A 15,000-nucleotide genomic window follows, 5' to 3' on the forward strand; every position below is an offset into this window, starting at 1 on the left:
ACTTAAAGAAATGCAAACTTCTTGCGCTGCATGACTCGCCACTAAAGGAAATCAGCGATGTTTCCATGAAATCAGAAATAAAATACTTGAGCATTTTCCTATCCAAGGACCAAACGTTAAATCAATCCAGGAACATTGAATCTAAACTGAATCAAAGTAAAGCTTAATTCTAATATATGGCTCCAGAGAGATTTATCAATATTAGGCCGGATATATTTGACTAAAATGGATGTGTTTATCCAGATGTATATACCCAGCGTATTCCAATGCTGCTCCAAATCAACTCGTAAAATCTGTTAACCAAATCAATTTCAACTTTATCTGGAGGAACAGACCACACCATCTAAGAAAAATCACATATGGTGAAAGAAACAAGTGAAGGAGGGCTGAAAGTGATAGAGTCGGACTGCTTGAATGGGACATTGAAGGTGAACTGGTTGAAATCCTGGATCAAACCTCATCGTTCTTTCTGGTATTGTACTCCAAACTACTTATTCAACAAAGTCGGCGGCCTGAGTCTTCTGCTTATCTCTGACTTGGATATCAACAAGATTCCTGTCAAATGTTCAGAGTTCCATAAACAAATATTATTATACTGGAAAATGATATACGTACACAATTTCTCACCACACAGTATAATAGTTTGGAACAATCGATATGTACTGCATGGCAACAAACCTCTGTTTTACAAGGAATGCTTTGAGAAAGGTATATGGTCGATAATTGACTTGATGGATGACACTGGCAGTCCTCTGGACAATGAGCAGTTCTGTACTACACACAGATTCAAGCCTCCCATATTAGAGTTGCTAAAGTTACGAAACGCACTGCCTCGACAATTTGTATTCCTGACCAAAAATATAATGACGCACCGAACCGTACAACCACAGTTACCCCGACTATCACTCCAGGGAATCTCAATTGTGGACAAAAAGCGCGGCAACTCCTTTATTAGGAAATGTTTCACAGGAAACTTATTCCCTGGACGTCAAAAAAAAAAAAAAGGATATTTTAAATAAATTTGATGAGGAATCGATTGCCACGCTGCGAACCATGTATCTGACTCTACCCATACCCCCAAGGCAAAAGAGACCCACTTCAAAATTATGACTGACATCTACCCATCTAAGGAATTATCGAGGGTACGCTTTAATTTTGAAGATAATATTTGTACATTTTGTGAAGACAACATTGAAACCACTGACCATATATTTTTTCTCCTTCTCATTCCATCGTCACCAGTTTCCTTCTCAAAAGATGATATAACATTCTGTTTACTTATAAGCAACATAACAGATGAACTCTGTGTCAATGTTCTTTTAGGCCTGGCCAAGTTCTTCATTCACAAGAACAGAATGCAAAAATGCTCCCCAAATTTTAATGTCTTCATAAACGATTTTGAAATATAAAAAAAAAAAAAAAAAAATCCTTAAAACTTATGGAAAAATCCAAAAACTAAAAAATATAGTTACCCATGTCCGAGGTTCCTTTTTTTTTTGGTAAAAAAAAAAAAACAAAAAAAAAAAAAACAACTTGATTACATGTTACATTCCCCTTGCAATTTTTTTTTTTTTTTTTTCGTTTTAATTTCTTATTTGTCTATCTATTGATTTAATTACTTCCTTTTAATTTCTTTTTTTGTCTCGCACTGTAAATTTCTCACAAACCTGTAACACTATTAACTTCTCATTACATACAGAACAAATGTCCTGATGTCCGTTGCTTCCTCATCCCTGGTTGTTTCATTGACATTCAGTTCTACCTTGCTATGTTTATTTGTACATTTGTATATTTGGGTGTACTATTTATGTTCAATTAAAAACAGTTTGATGTCTGAGATTCCTTGTGAACCGCCAACTTAATTACATGTTATATTCCCCTCACAATTTTTTTTTTTCGTTTTTAATTTTATTTTTCTATCTATTTATTTAATTATATCCTTTTAATTTTCTTTTTTTGTCTAGCATTAAAAATTTCTCGCAAACCGTTAACACTATTAACTTCTGATTACTTACAGCACGAATGCGCTTATGCCCCCCCACCCATCCCGCTTTTTCCGTACGGTGGCAGACACTGAGATCGAAAGCAAATGGGTGTCATTGAAATGCAGTAACAGGGTGATAACAGCCGTGTTCGAAGTGTGTAGGGGCTTATAGGAGAGCAGAAGCACGTCACGCAATTCACCTGAGTTCGGAGGATCGGGAGTACCAGGGCCCATAGCGGAGAAGCGGAAGAGCGCAGTTATGTGTCTCTTCTCAAAGGCGGGGAAGCTGGGGGGCAGCAGGACCCCTTAGACCGGCTAATGTGAGCCTTCTCCGGACATAGATCACCCGGACTTATGACTGGAGCTCCCGGACCTCCGGGCACACACATATGTGAATGAGTGGATGAGCTAATGTTGGTTTGGTTGTGGATACGTTTCGGCCAATGCTATCAGCACAGCTATGATTATCCCCAGAACGTTGAGAACGAGCTCCCGGAACTCCAGACATGCGTATATAAAAGAGTGGAATTAAGGTGTGTGTGTGTGTGTGTGTGTGTGTGTGTGTGTGTGTGTGTGTGTGTGTGTGTATACGTGTGGGACAGAAGTAATGTTGGGGACAGAAATTGTTATTAGCCTGCTGGCAGATGACACAACCTTAGTTTTGAAAAATGAACATCAAGTCCCAATAAGTGCTGAAAAAAACCAAAACATTCTCCAAGGCTTCAGGATTGTCATTAAACTTAAAGAAATGCAAACTTCTTGCGCTGCATGACTCGCCACTAAAGGAAATCAGCGATGTTTCTATGAAATCAGAAATAAAATACTTGAGCATTTTCCTATCCAAGGACCAAACGTTAAATCAATCCAGGAACATTGAATCTAAACTGAATCAAAGTAAAGCTTAATTCTAATATATGGCTCCAGAGAGATTTATCAATATTAGGCCGGATATATTTGACTAAAATGGATGTGTTTATCCAGATGTATATACCCAGCGTATTCCAATGCTGCTCCAAATCAACTCGTAAAATCTGTTAACCAAATCAATTTCAACTTTATCTGGAGGAACAGACCACACCATCTAAGAAAAATCACATATGGTGAAAGAAACAAGTGAAGGAGGGCTGAAAGTGATAGAGTCGGACTGCTTGAATGGGACATTGAAGGTGAACTGGTTGAAATCCTGGATCAAACCTCATCGTTCTTTCTGGTATTGTACTCCAAACTACTTATTCAACAAAGTCGGCGGCCTGAGTCTTCTGCTTATCTCTGACTTGGATATCAACAAGATTCCTGTCAAATGTTCAGAGTTCCATAAACAAATATTATTATACTGGAAAATGATATACGTACACAATTTCTCACCACACAGTATAATAGTTTGGAACAATCGATATGTACTGCATGGCAACAAACCTCTGTTTTACAAGGAATGCTTTGAGAAAGGTATATGGTCGATAATTGACTTGATGGATGACACTGGCAGTCCTCTGGACAATGAGCAGTTCTGTACTACACACAGATTCAAGCCTCCCATATTAGAGTTGCTAAAGTTACGAAACGCACTGCCTCGACAATTTGTATTCCTGACCAAAAATATAATGACGCACCGAACCGTACAACCACAGTTACCCCGACTATCACTCCAGGGAATCTCAATTGTGGACAGAAAGCGCGGCAACTCCTTTATTAGGAAATGTTTCACAGGAAACTTATTCCCTGGACGTCAAAAAAAAAAAAAAGGATATTTTAAATAAATTTGATGAGGAATCGATTGCCACACTGCGAACCATGTATCTGACTCTACCCATACCCCCAAGGCAAAAGAGACCCACTTCAAAATTATGACTGACATCTACCCATCTAAGGAATTATCGAGGGTACGCTTTAATTTTGAAGATAATATTTGTACATTTTGTGAAGACAACATTGAAACCACTGACCATATATTTTTTCTCCTTCTCATTCCATCGTCACCAGTTTCCTTCTCAAAAGATGATATAACATTCTGTTTACTTATAAGCAACATAACAGATGAACTCTGTGTCAATGTTCTTTTAGGCCTGGCCAAGTTCTTCATTCACAAGAACAGAATGCAAAAATGCTCCCCAAATTTTAATGTCTTCATAAACGATTTTGAAATATATAAAAAAAAAAAAAAAATCCTTAAAACTTATGGAAAAATCCGAAAACAAAAAAATATAGTTACCCATGTCCGAGGTTCCTTTTTTTTTTGGTAAAAAAAAAAAAACAAAAAAAGAAAAACAACTTGATTACATGTTACATTCCCCTTGCAATTTTTTTTTTTTTTTTTCGTTTTAATTTCTTATTTGTCTATCTATTGATTTAATTACTTCCTTTTAATTTCTTTTTTTGTCTCGCACTGTAAATTTCTCACAAACCTGTAACACTATTAACTTCTCATTACATACAGAACAAATGTCCTGATGTCCGTTGCTTCCTCATCCCTGGTTGTTTCATTGACATTCAGTTCTACCTTGCTATGTTTATTTGTACATTTGTATATTTGGGTGTACTATTTATGTTCAATTAAAAACAGTTTGATGTCTGAGATTCCTTGTGAACCGCCAACTTAATTACATGTTATATTCCCCTCACAATTTTTTTTTTTCGTTTTTAATTTTATTTTTCTATCTATTTATTTAATTATATCCTTCTAATTTTCTTTTTTTGTCTAGCATTAAAAATTTCTCGCAAACCGTTAACACTATTAACTTCTGATTACTTACACCACGAATGCGCTTATGCCCCCCCACCCATCCCGCTTTTTCCGTACGGAGGCAGACACTGAGATCGAAAGCAAATGGGTGTCATTGAAATGCAGTAACAGGGTGATAACAGCCGTGTTCGAAGTGTGTAGGGGCTTATAGGAGAGCAGAAGCACGTCACGCAATTCACCTGAGTTCGGAGGATCGGGAGTACCAGGGCCCATAGCGGAGAAGCGGAAGAGCGGAGTTATGTGTCTCTTCTCAAAGGCCGGGAAGCTGGGGGGCAGCAGGACCCCTTAGAGCGGCTAATGTGAGCCTTCTCCGGACATAGATCACCCGGACTTATGACTGGAGCTCCCGGACCTCCGGGCACACACATATGTGAATGAGTGGATGAGCTAATGTTGGTTTGGTTGTGGATACGTTTCGGCCAATGCTATCAGCACAGCTATGATTATCCCCAGAACGTTGAGAACGAGCTCCCGGAACTCCAGACATGCGTATATAAAAGAGTGGAATTAAGGTGTGTGTGTGTGTGTGTGTGTGTGTGTGTGTGTGTGTGTGTGTGTGTGTATACGTGTGGGACAGAAGTAATGTTGGGGACAGAAATTGTTATTAGCCTGCTGGCGGATGACACAACCTTAGTTTTGAAAAATGAACATCAAGTCCCAATAAGTGCTGAAAAAAACCAAAACATTCTCCAAGGCTTCAGGATTGTCATTAAACTTAAAGAAATGCAAACTTCTTGCGCTGCATGACTCGCCACTAAAGGAAATCAGCGATGTTTCTATGAAATCAGAAATAAAATACTTGAGCATTTTCCTATCCAAGGACCAAACGTTAAATCAATCCAGGAACATTGAATCTAAACTGAATCAAAGTAAAGCTTAATTCTAATATATGGCTCCAGAGAGATTTATCAATATTAGGCCGGATATATTTGACTAAAATGGATGTGTTTATCCAGATGTATATACCCAGCGTATTCCAATGCTGCTCCAAATCAACTCGTAAAATCTGTTAACCAAATCAATTTCAACTTTATCTGGAGGAACAGACCACACCATCTAAGAAAAATCACATATGGTGAAAGAAACAAGTGAAGGAGGGCTGAAAGTGATAGAGTCGGACTGCTTGAATGGGACATTGAAGGTGAACCGGTTGAAATCCTGGATCAAACCTCATCGTTCTTTCTGGTATTGTACTCCAAACTACTTATTCAACAAAGTCGGCGGCCTGAGTCTTCTGCTTATCTCTGACTTGGATATCAACAAGATTCCTGTCAAATGTTCAGAGTTCCATAAACAAATATTATTATACTGGAAAATGATATACGTACACAATTTCTCACCACACAGTATAATAGTTTGGAACAATCGATATGTACTGCATGGCAACAAACCTCTGTTTTACAAGGAATGCTTTGAGAAAGGTATATGGTCGATAATTGACTTGATGGATGACACTGGCAGTCCTCTGGACAATGAGCAGTTCTGTACTACACACAGATTCAAGCCTCCCATATTAGAGTTGCTAAAGTTACGAAACGCACTGCCTCGACAATTTGTATTCCTGACCAAAAATATAATGACGCACCGAACCGTACAACCACAGTTACCCCGACTATCACTCCAGGGAATCTCAATTGTGGACAAAAAGCGCGGCAACTCCTTTATTAGGAAATGTTTCACAGGAAACTTATTCCCTGGACGTCAAAAAAAAAAAAAAGGATATTTTAAATAAATTTGATGAGGAATCGATTGCCAAGCTGCGAACCATGTATCTGACTCTACCCATACCCCCAAGGCAAAAGAGACCCACTTCAAAATTATGACTGACATCTACCCATCTAAGGAATTATCGAGGGTACGCTTTAATTTTGAAGATAATATTTGTACATTTTGTGAAGACAACATTGAAACCACTGACCATATATTTTTTCTCCTTCTCATTCCATCGTCACCAGTTTCCTTCTCAAAAGATGATATAACATTCTGTTTACTTATAAGCAACATAACAGATGAACTCTGTGTCAATGTTCTTTTAGGCCTGGCCAAGTTCTTCATTCACAAGAACAGAATGCAAAAATGCTCCCCAAATTTTAATGTCTTCATAAACGATTTTGAAATATAAAAAAAAAAAAAAAAAATCCTTAAAACTTATGGAAAAATCCGAAAACAAAAAAATATAGTTACCCATGTCCGAGGTTCCTTTTTTTTTTGGTAAAAAAAAAAACAAAAAAAAAAAAACAACTTGATTACATGTTACATTCCCCTTGCAATTTTTTTTTTTTTTTTTCGTTTTAATTTCTTATTTGTCTATCTATTGATTTAATTACTTCCTTTTAATTTCTTTTTTTGTCTCGCACTGTAAATTTCTCACAAACCTGTAACACTATTAACTTCTCATTACATACAGAACAAATGTCCTGATGTCCGTTGCTTCCTCATCCCTGGTTGTTTCATTGACATTCAGTTCTACCTTGCTATGTTTATTTGTACATTTGTATATTTGGGTGTACTATTTATGTTCAATTAAAAACAGTTTGATGTCTGAGATTCCTTGTGAACCGCCAACTTAATTACATGTTATATTCCCCTCACAATTTTTTTTTTTCGTTTTTAATTTTATTTTTCTATCTATTTATTTAATTATATCCTTTTAATTTTCTTTTTTTGTCTAGCATTAAAAATTTCTCGCAAACCGTTAACACTATTAACTTCTGATTACTTACAGCACGAATGCGCTTATGCCCCCCCACCCATCCCGCTTTTTCCGTACGGAGGCAGACACTGAGATCGAAAGCAAATGGGTGTCATTGAAATGCAGTAACAGGGTGATAACAGCCGTGTTCGAAGTGTGTAGGGGCTTATAGTAGAGCAGAAGCACGTCACGCAATTCACCTGAGTTCGGAGGATCGGGAGTACCAGGGCCCATAGCGGAGAAGCGGAAGAGCGGAGTTATGTGTCTCTTCTCAAAGGCGGGGAAGCTGGGGGGCAGCAGGACCCCTTAGACCGGCTAATGTGAGCCTACTCCGGACAGATATCACCCGGAGTTATGACTGGAGCTCCCGGACCTCTGGGCACACACATATATGAATGAGTGGATGAGCTAATGTTGGTTTGGTTGTGGATACGTTTCGGCCAATGCTATCAGCACAGCTATGATTATCCCCAGAACGTTGAGAACGAGCTCCCGGAACTCCAGACATGCGTATATAAAAGAGTGGAATTAAGGTGTGTGTGTGTGTGTGTGTGTGTGTGTGTGTGTGTGTATACGTGTGGGACAGAAGTAATGTTGGGGACAGAAATTGTTATTAGCCTGCTGGCGGATGACACAACCTTAGTTTTGAAAAATGAACATCAAGTCCCAATAAGTGCTGAAAAAAACCAAAACATTCTCCAAGGCTTCAGGATTGTCATTAAACTTAAAGAAATGCAAACTTCTTGCGCTGCATGACTCGCCACTAAAGGAAATCAGCGATGTTTCTATGAAATCAGAAATAAAATACTTGAGCATTTTCCTATCCAAGGACCAAACGTTAAATCAATCCAGGAACATTGAATCTAAACTGAATCAAAGTAAAGCTTAATTCTAATATATGGCTCCAGAGAGATTTATCAATATTAGGCCGGATATATTTGACTAAAATGGATGTGTTTATCCAGATGTATATACCCAGCGTATTCCAATGCTGCTCCAAATCAACTCGTAAAATCTGTTAACCAAATCAATTTCAACTTTATCTGGAGGAACAGACCACACCATCTAAGAAAAATCACATATGGTGAAAGAAACAAGTGAAGGAGGGCTGAAAGTGATAGAGTCGGACTGCTTGAATGGGACATTGAAGGTGAACTGGTTGAAATCCTGGATCAAACCTCATCGTTCTTTCTGGTATTGTACTCCAAACTACTTATTCAACAAAGTCGGCGGCCTGAGTCTTCTGCTTATCTCTGACTTGGATATCAACAAGATTCCTGTCAAATGTTCAGAGTTCCATAAACAAATATTATTATACTGGAAAATGATATACGTACACAATTTCTCACCACACAGTATAATAGTTTGGAACAATCGATATGTACTGCATGGCAACAAACCTCTGTTTTACAAGGAATGCTTTGAGAAAGGTATATGGTCAATAATTGACTTGATGGATGACACTGGCAGTCCTCTGGACAATGAGCAGTTCTGTACTACACACAGATTCAAGCCTCCCATATTAGAGTTGCTAAAGTTACGAAACGCACTGCCTCGACAATTTGTATTCCTGACCAAAAATATAATGACGCACCGAACCGTACAACCACAGTTACCCCGACTATCACTCCAGGGAATCTCAATTGTGGACAGAAAGCGCGGCAACTCCTTTATTAGGAAATGTTTCACAGGAAACTTATTCCCTGGACGTCAAAAAAAAAAAAAAGGATATTTTAAATAAATTTGATGAGGAATCGATTGCCACGCTGCGAACTATGTATCTGACTCTACCCATACCCCCAAGGCAAAAGAGACCCACTTCAAAATTATGACTGACATCTACCCATCTAAGGAATTATCGAGGGTACGCTTTAATTTTGAAGATAATATTTGTACATTTTGTGAAGACAACATTGAAACCACTGACCATATATTTTTTCTCCTTCTCATTCCATCGTCACCAGTTTCCTTCTCAAAAGATGATATAACATTCTGTTTACTTATAAGCAACATAACAGATGAACTCTGTGTCAATGTTCTTTTAGGCCTGGCCAAGTTCTTCATTCACAAGAACAGAATGCAAAAATGCTCCCCAAATTTTAATGTCTTCATAAACGATTTTGAAATATAAAAAAAAAAAAAAAAAATCCTTAAAACTTATGGAAAAATCCGAAAACAAAAAAATATAGTTACCCATGTCCGAGGTTCCTTTTTTTTTTGGTAAAAAAAAAAAAAAAAACAAAAAAAACAACTTGATTACATGTTACATTCCCCTTGCAATTTTTTTTTTTTTTTTTCGTTTTAATTTCTTATTTGTCTATCTATTGATTTAATTACTTCCTTTTAATTTCTTTTTTTGTCTCGCACTGTAAATTTCTCACAAACCTGTAACACTATTAACTTCTCATTACATACAGAACAAATGTCCTGATGTCCGTTGCTTCCTCATCCCTGGTTGTTTCATTGACATTCAGTTCTACCTTGCTATGTTTATTTGTACATTTGTATATTTGGGTGTACTATTTATGTTCAATTAAAAACAGTTTGATGTCTGAGATTCCTTGTGAACCGCCAACTTAATTACATGTTATATTCCCCTCACAATTTTTTTTTTTCGTTTTTAATTTTATTTTTCTATCTATTTATTTAATTATATCCTTCTAATTTTCTTTTTTTGTCTAGCATTAAAAATTTCTCGCAAACCGTTAACACTATTAACTTCTGATTACTTACACCACGAATGCGCTTATGCCCCCCCACCCATCCCGCTTTTTCCGTACGGAGGCAGACACTGAGATCGAAAGCAAATGGGTGTCATTGAAATGCAGTAACAGGGTGATAACAGCCGTGTTCGAAGTGTGTAGGGGCTTATAGGAGAGCAGAAGCACGTCACGCAATTCACCTGAGTTCGGAGGATCGGGAGTACCAGGGCCCATAGCGGAGAAGCGGAAGAGCGGAGTTATGTGTCTCTTCTCAAAGGCGGGGAAACTGGGGGGCAGCAGGACCCCTTAGACCGGCTAATGTGAGTCTTCTCCGGACATAGATCACCCGGACTTATGACTGGAGCTCCCGGACCTCTGGGCACACACATATGTGAATGAGTGGATGAGCTAATGTTGGTTTGGTTGTGGATACGTTTCGGCCAATGCTATCAGCACAGCTATGATTATCCCCAGAACGTTGAGAACGAGCTCCCGGAACTCCAGACATGCGTATATAAAAGAGTGGAATTAAGGTGTGTGTGTGTGTGTGTGTGTGTGTGTGTGTGTGTGTGTGTGTGTGTGTGTGTGTATACGTGTGGGACAGAAGTAATGTTGGGGACAGAAATTGTTATTAGCCTGCTGGCGGATGACACAACCTTAGTTTTGAAAAATGAACATCAAGTCCCAATAAGTGCTGAAAAAAACCAAAACATTCTCCAAGGCTTCAGGATTGTCATTAAACTTAAAGAAATGCAAACTTCTTGCGCTGCATGACTCGCCACTAAAGGAAATCAGCGATGTTTCTATGAAATCAGAAATAAAATACTTGAGCATTTTCCTATCCAAGGACCAAACGTTAAATCAATCCAGGAACATTGAATCTAAACTGAATCAAAGTAAAGCTTAATTCTAATATATGGCTCCAGAGAGATTTATCAATATTAGGCCGGATATATTTGACTAAAATGGATGTGTTTATCCAGATGTATATACCCAGCGTATTCCAATGCTGCTCCAAATCAACTCGTAAAATCTGTTAACCAAATCAATTTCAACTTTATCTGGAGGAACAGACCACACCATCTAAGAAAAATCACATATGGTGAAAGAAACAAGTGAAGGAGGGCTGAAAGTGATAGAGTCGGACTGCTTGAATGGGACATTGAAGGTGAACTGGTTGAAATCCTGGATCAAACCTCATCGTTCTTTCTGGTATTGTACTCCAAACTACTTATTCAACAAAGTCGGCGGCCTGAGTCTTCTGCTTATCTCTGACTTGGATATCAACAAGATTCCTGTCAAATGTTCAGAGTTCCATAAACAAATATTATTATACTGGAAAATGATATACGTACACAATTTCTCACCACACAGTATAATAGTTTGGAACAATCGATATGTACTGCATGGCAACAAACCTCTGTTTTACAAGGAATGCTTTGAGAAAGGTATATGGTCAATAATTGACTTGATGGATGACACTGGCAGTCCTCTGGACAATGAGCAGTTCTGTACTACACACAGATTCAAGCCTCCCATATTAGAGTTGCTAAAGTTACGAAACGCACTGCCTCGACAATTTGTATTCCTGACCAAAAATATAATGACGCACCGAACCGTACAACCACAGTTACCCCGACTATCACTCCAGGGAATCTCAATTGTGGACAGAAAGCGCGGCAACTCCTTTATTAGGAAATGTTTCACAGGAAACTTATTCCCTGGACGTCAAAAAAAAAAAAAAGGATATTTTAAATAAATTTGATGAGGAATCGATTGCCACGCTGCGAACTATGTATCTGACTCTACCCATACCCCCAAGGCAAAAGAGACCCACTTCAAAATTATGACTGACATCTACCCATCTAAGGAATTATCGAGGGTACGCTTTAATTTTGAAGATAATATTTGTACATTTTTTGAAGACAACATTGAAACCACTGACCATATATTTTTTCTCCTTCTCATTCCATCGTCACCAGTTTCCTTCTCAAAAGATGATATAACATTCTGTTTACTTATAAGCAACATAACAGATGAACTCTGTGTCAATGTTCTTTTAGGCCCGGCCAAGTTCTTCATTCACAAGAACAGAATGCAAAAATGCTCCCCAAATTTTAATGTCTTCATAAACGATTTTGAAATATAAAAAAAAAAAAAAAAATCCTTAAAACTTATGGAAAAATCCGAAAACAAAAAAATATAGTTACCCATGTCCGAGGTTCCTTTTTTTTTTGGTAAAAAAAAAAAAAAAAACAAAAAAAACAACTTGATTACATGTTACATTCCCCTTGCAATTTTTTTTTTTTTTTTTCGTTTTAATTTCTTATTTGTCTATCTATTGATTTAATTACTTCCTTTTAATTTCTTTTTTTGTCTCGCACTGTAAATTTCTCACAAACCTGTAACACTATTAACTTCTCATTACATACAGAACAAATGTCCTGATGTCCGTTGCTTCCTCATCCCTGGTTGTTTCATTGACATTCAGTTCTACCTTGCTATGTTTATTTGTACATTTGTATATTTGGGTGTACTATTTATGTTCAATTAAAAACAGTTTGATGTCTGAGATTCCTTGTGAACCGCCAACTTAATTACATGTTATATTCCCCTCACAATTTTTTTTTTTCGTTTTTAATTTTATTTTTCTATCTATTTATTTAATTATATCCTTCTAATTTTCTTTTTTTGTCTAGCATTAAAAATTTCTCGCAAACCGTTAACACTATTAACTTCTGATTACTTACAGCACGATTGCGCTTATGCCCCCCCACCCATCCCGCTTTTTCCGTACGGAGGCAGACACTGAGATCGAAAGCAAATGGGTGTCATTGAAATGCAGTAACAGGGTGATAACAGCCGTGTTCGAAGTGTGTAGGGGCTTATAGGAGAGCAGAAGCACGTCACGCAATTCACCTGAGTTCGGAGGATCGGGAGTACCAGGGCCCATAGCGGAGAAGCGGAAGAGCGGAGTTATGTGTCTCTTCTCAAAGGCGGGGAAGCTGGGGGGCAGCAGGACCCCTTAGACCGGCTAAGGTGAGCCTACTCCGGACAGAGATCACCCGGAGTTATGACTGGAGCTCCCGGACCTCTGGGCACACACATATGTGAATGACTGGATGAGCTAATGTTGGTTTGGTTGTGGATACGTTTCGGCCAATGCTATCAGCACAGCGATGATGAGTTCAGGTGTGTCTGTGTGTGTTTGTGTGTTTGTGTGTGTGTGTGTGTGTGTGTGTGTGTGTGCGTGTGTTTGTGTGTGTGTGAGAGTTTGTTTTTGTGGGTTGGGGGGGGTTCCCGCGGACACGGAGTACCAGGGCCTGGAGCGGATGAGGTGAGGAGCGGAGGAGAGCAGAAGCCCGGACCGTGATTCGCTTGTGTCCAGCGGCTCGGGAGTTCCAGGGCCCGAAACGGAGGAGCGGAGGAGCGGAGGAGCGGAGGAGCGGAGGAGCGGAGGAGCGGAGGAGCGGAGGACAGCAAAACCCCTTTCTGCAATTCGCCTGAGTCCGGCGGATCGGTAGTACCTGGTTCCGCAGCGGATGAGCGGAGGAGTGGAGGAGATGTTTCTCTTCTCAGAGGCGGCGAGGGGGGGGGGGGCAGGACCCCTTACCCTTATCCCCCCCGGACGTTTGAGTGGAGCTCCCGGACCTCCGGGCACGCACATGCGAATGACTGGATCACAGGGAGTGCCAGGGCCTGGAGCGGATGAGCAGAGGAGAGGCGGAGGGCAGAAGCCCGGCCCTGTTCAAGAGTTCCAGGGTCCAAAGCGGGGGAGCGAAGAAGCGGAGGAGGGGAGGAGAGCAGAAGAGCAAAAAACTGGCCCGGAATTCACCGAAGTCCCGCGGATCGGGAGTTCCAGGGCCCGGAGCGGAAGAGCGGAGGAGCGGAGGAGAGGAGGAGCGGAGCAAAGCTAAGCCCGTCTTAACAACAAGGAAATTACAGATGAGGCTATAATTTCTAATGAAAACTTTAAATTCTATAGCCACGTATACACTTCGACATTGTCAAAAAGCGATTGTGACTCCTTTCCATTAAATATTCCTCAATATATCCCAAAAATAAACAACAAACAATATATGTTTGTTTATATATGTTTATATATAAACAACAAAAAATATACAGTTTGATGTCTGAGATTCCTTGTGAATCGCCAACTTAATTACATGTCGTATTCCCCTTGCATTTTTTTTTTTTGGTTTTAATTTCATTTGTCTATCTATTTATCTAATTATTTCCTTTTAATTTCGTTTTTTGTCTAGCACTGTAAATTTCTCACAAACCTGTAACACTATTAACTTCTCATTACATACAGAACAAATGTCCTCATGTCCGTTGCTTCCTCATGCCTGGTTGTTTCATTGACATTCAGTTCTACCTTGCTATGTTTATTTGTACATTTGTATATTTGGGTGTACTATTTATGTTCAATTAAAAACAGTTTGATGTCTGAGATTCCCTGTGAACCGCCAACTTAATTACATGTTATATTCCCCTCACAATTTTTTTTTTTTCGTTTTTAATTTTATTTTTCTATCTATTTATTTAATTATATCCTTTTAATTTTCTTTTTTTGTCTAGCATTAAAAATTTCTCGCAAACCGTTAACACTATTAACTTCTGATTACTTACAGCACGAATGCGCTTATGCCCCCCCACCCCCCACCCCCCCGCTTTTTCCGTACGGTGGCAGACACTGAGATCGAAAGCAAATGGGTGTCATTGAAATGCAGTAACAGGGTGATAACAGCCGTGTTCGAAGTGTGTAGGGGCTTATAGTAGAGCAGAAGCACGTCACGCAATTCACCTGAGTTCGGAGGATCGGGAGTACCAGGGCCCATAGCGGAGAAGCGGAAGAGCGGAGTTATGTGTCTCTTCTCAA

Source organism: Fistularia commersonii, unplaced genomic scaffold (genome assembly GCF_037954325.1).
Source record: "Fistularia commersonii isolate RoL2024-O1a breed Wild unplaced genomic scaffold, RoL_Fcom_v1.0 HiC_scaffold_87, whole genome shotgun sequence".
In the NCBI taxonomy this organism is placed as follows: domain Eukaryota; kingdom Metazoa; phylum Chordata; class Actinopteri; order Syngnathiformes; family Fistulariidae; genus Fistularia; species Fistularia commersonii.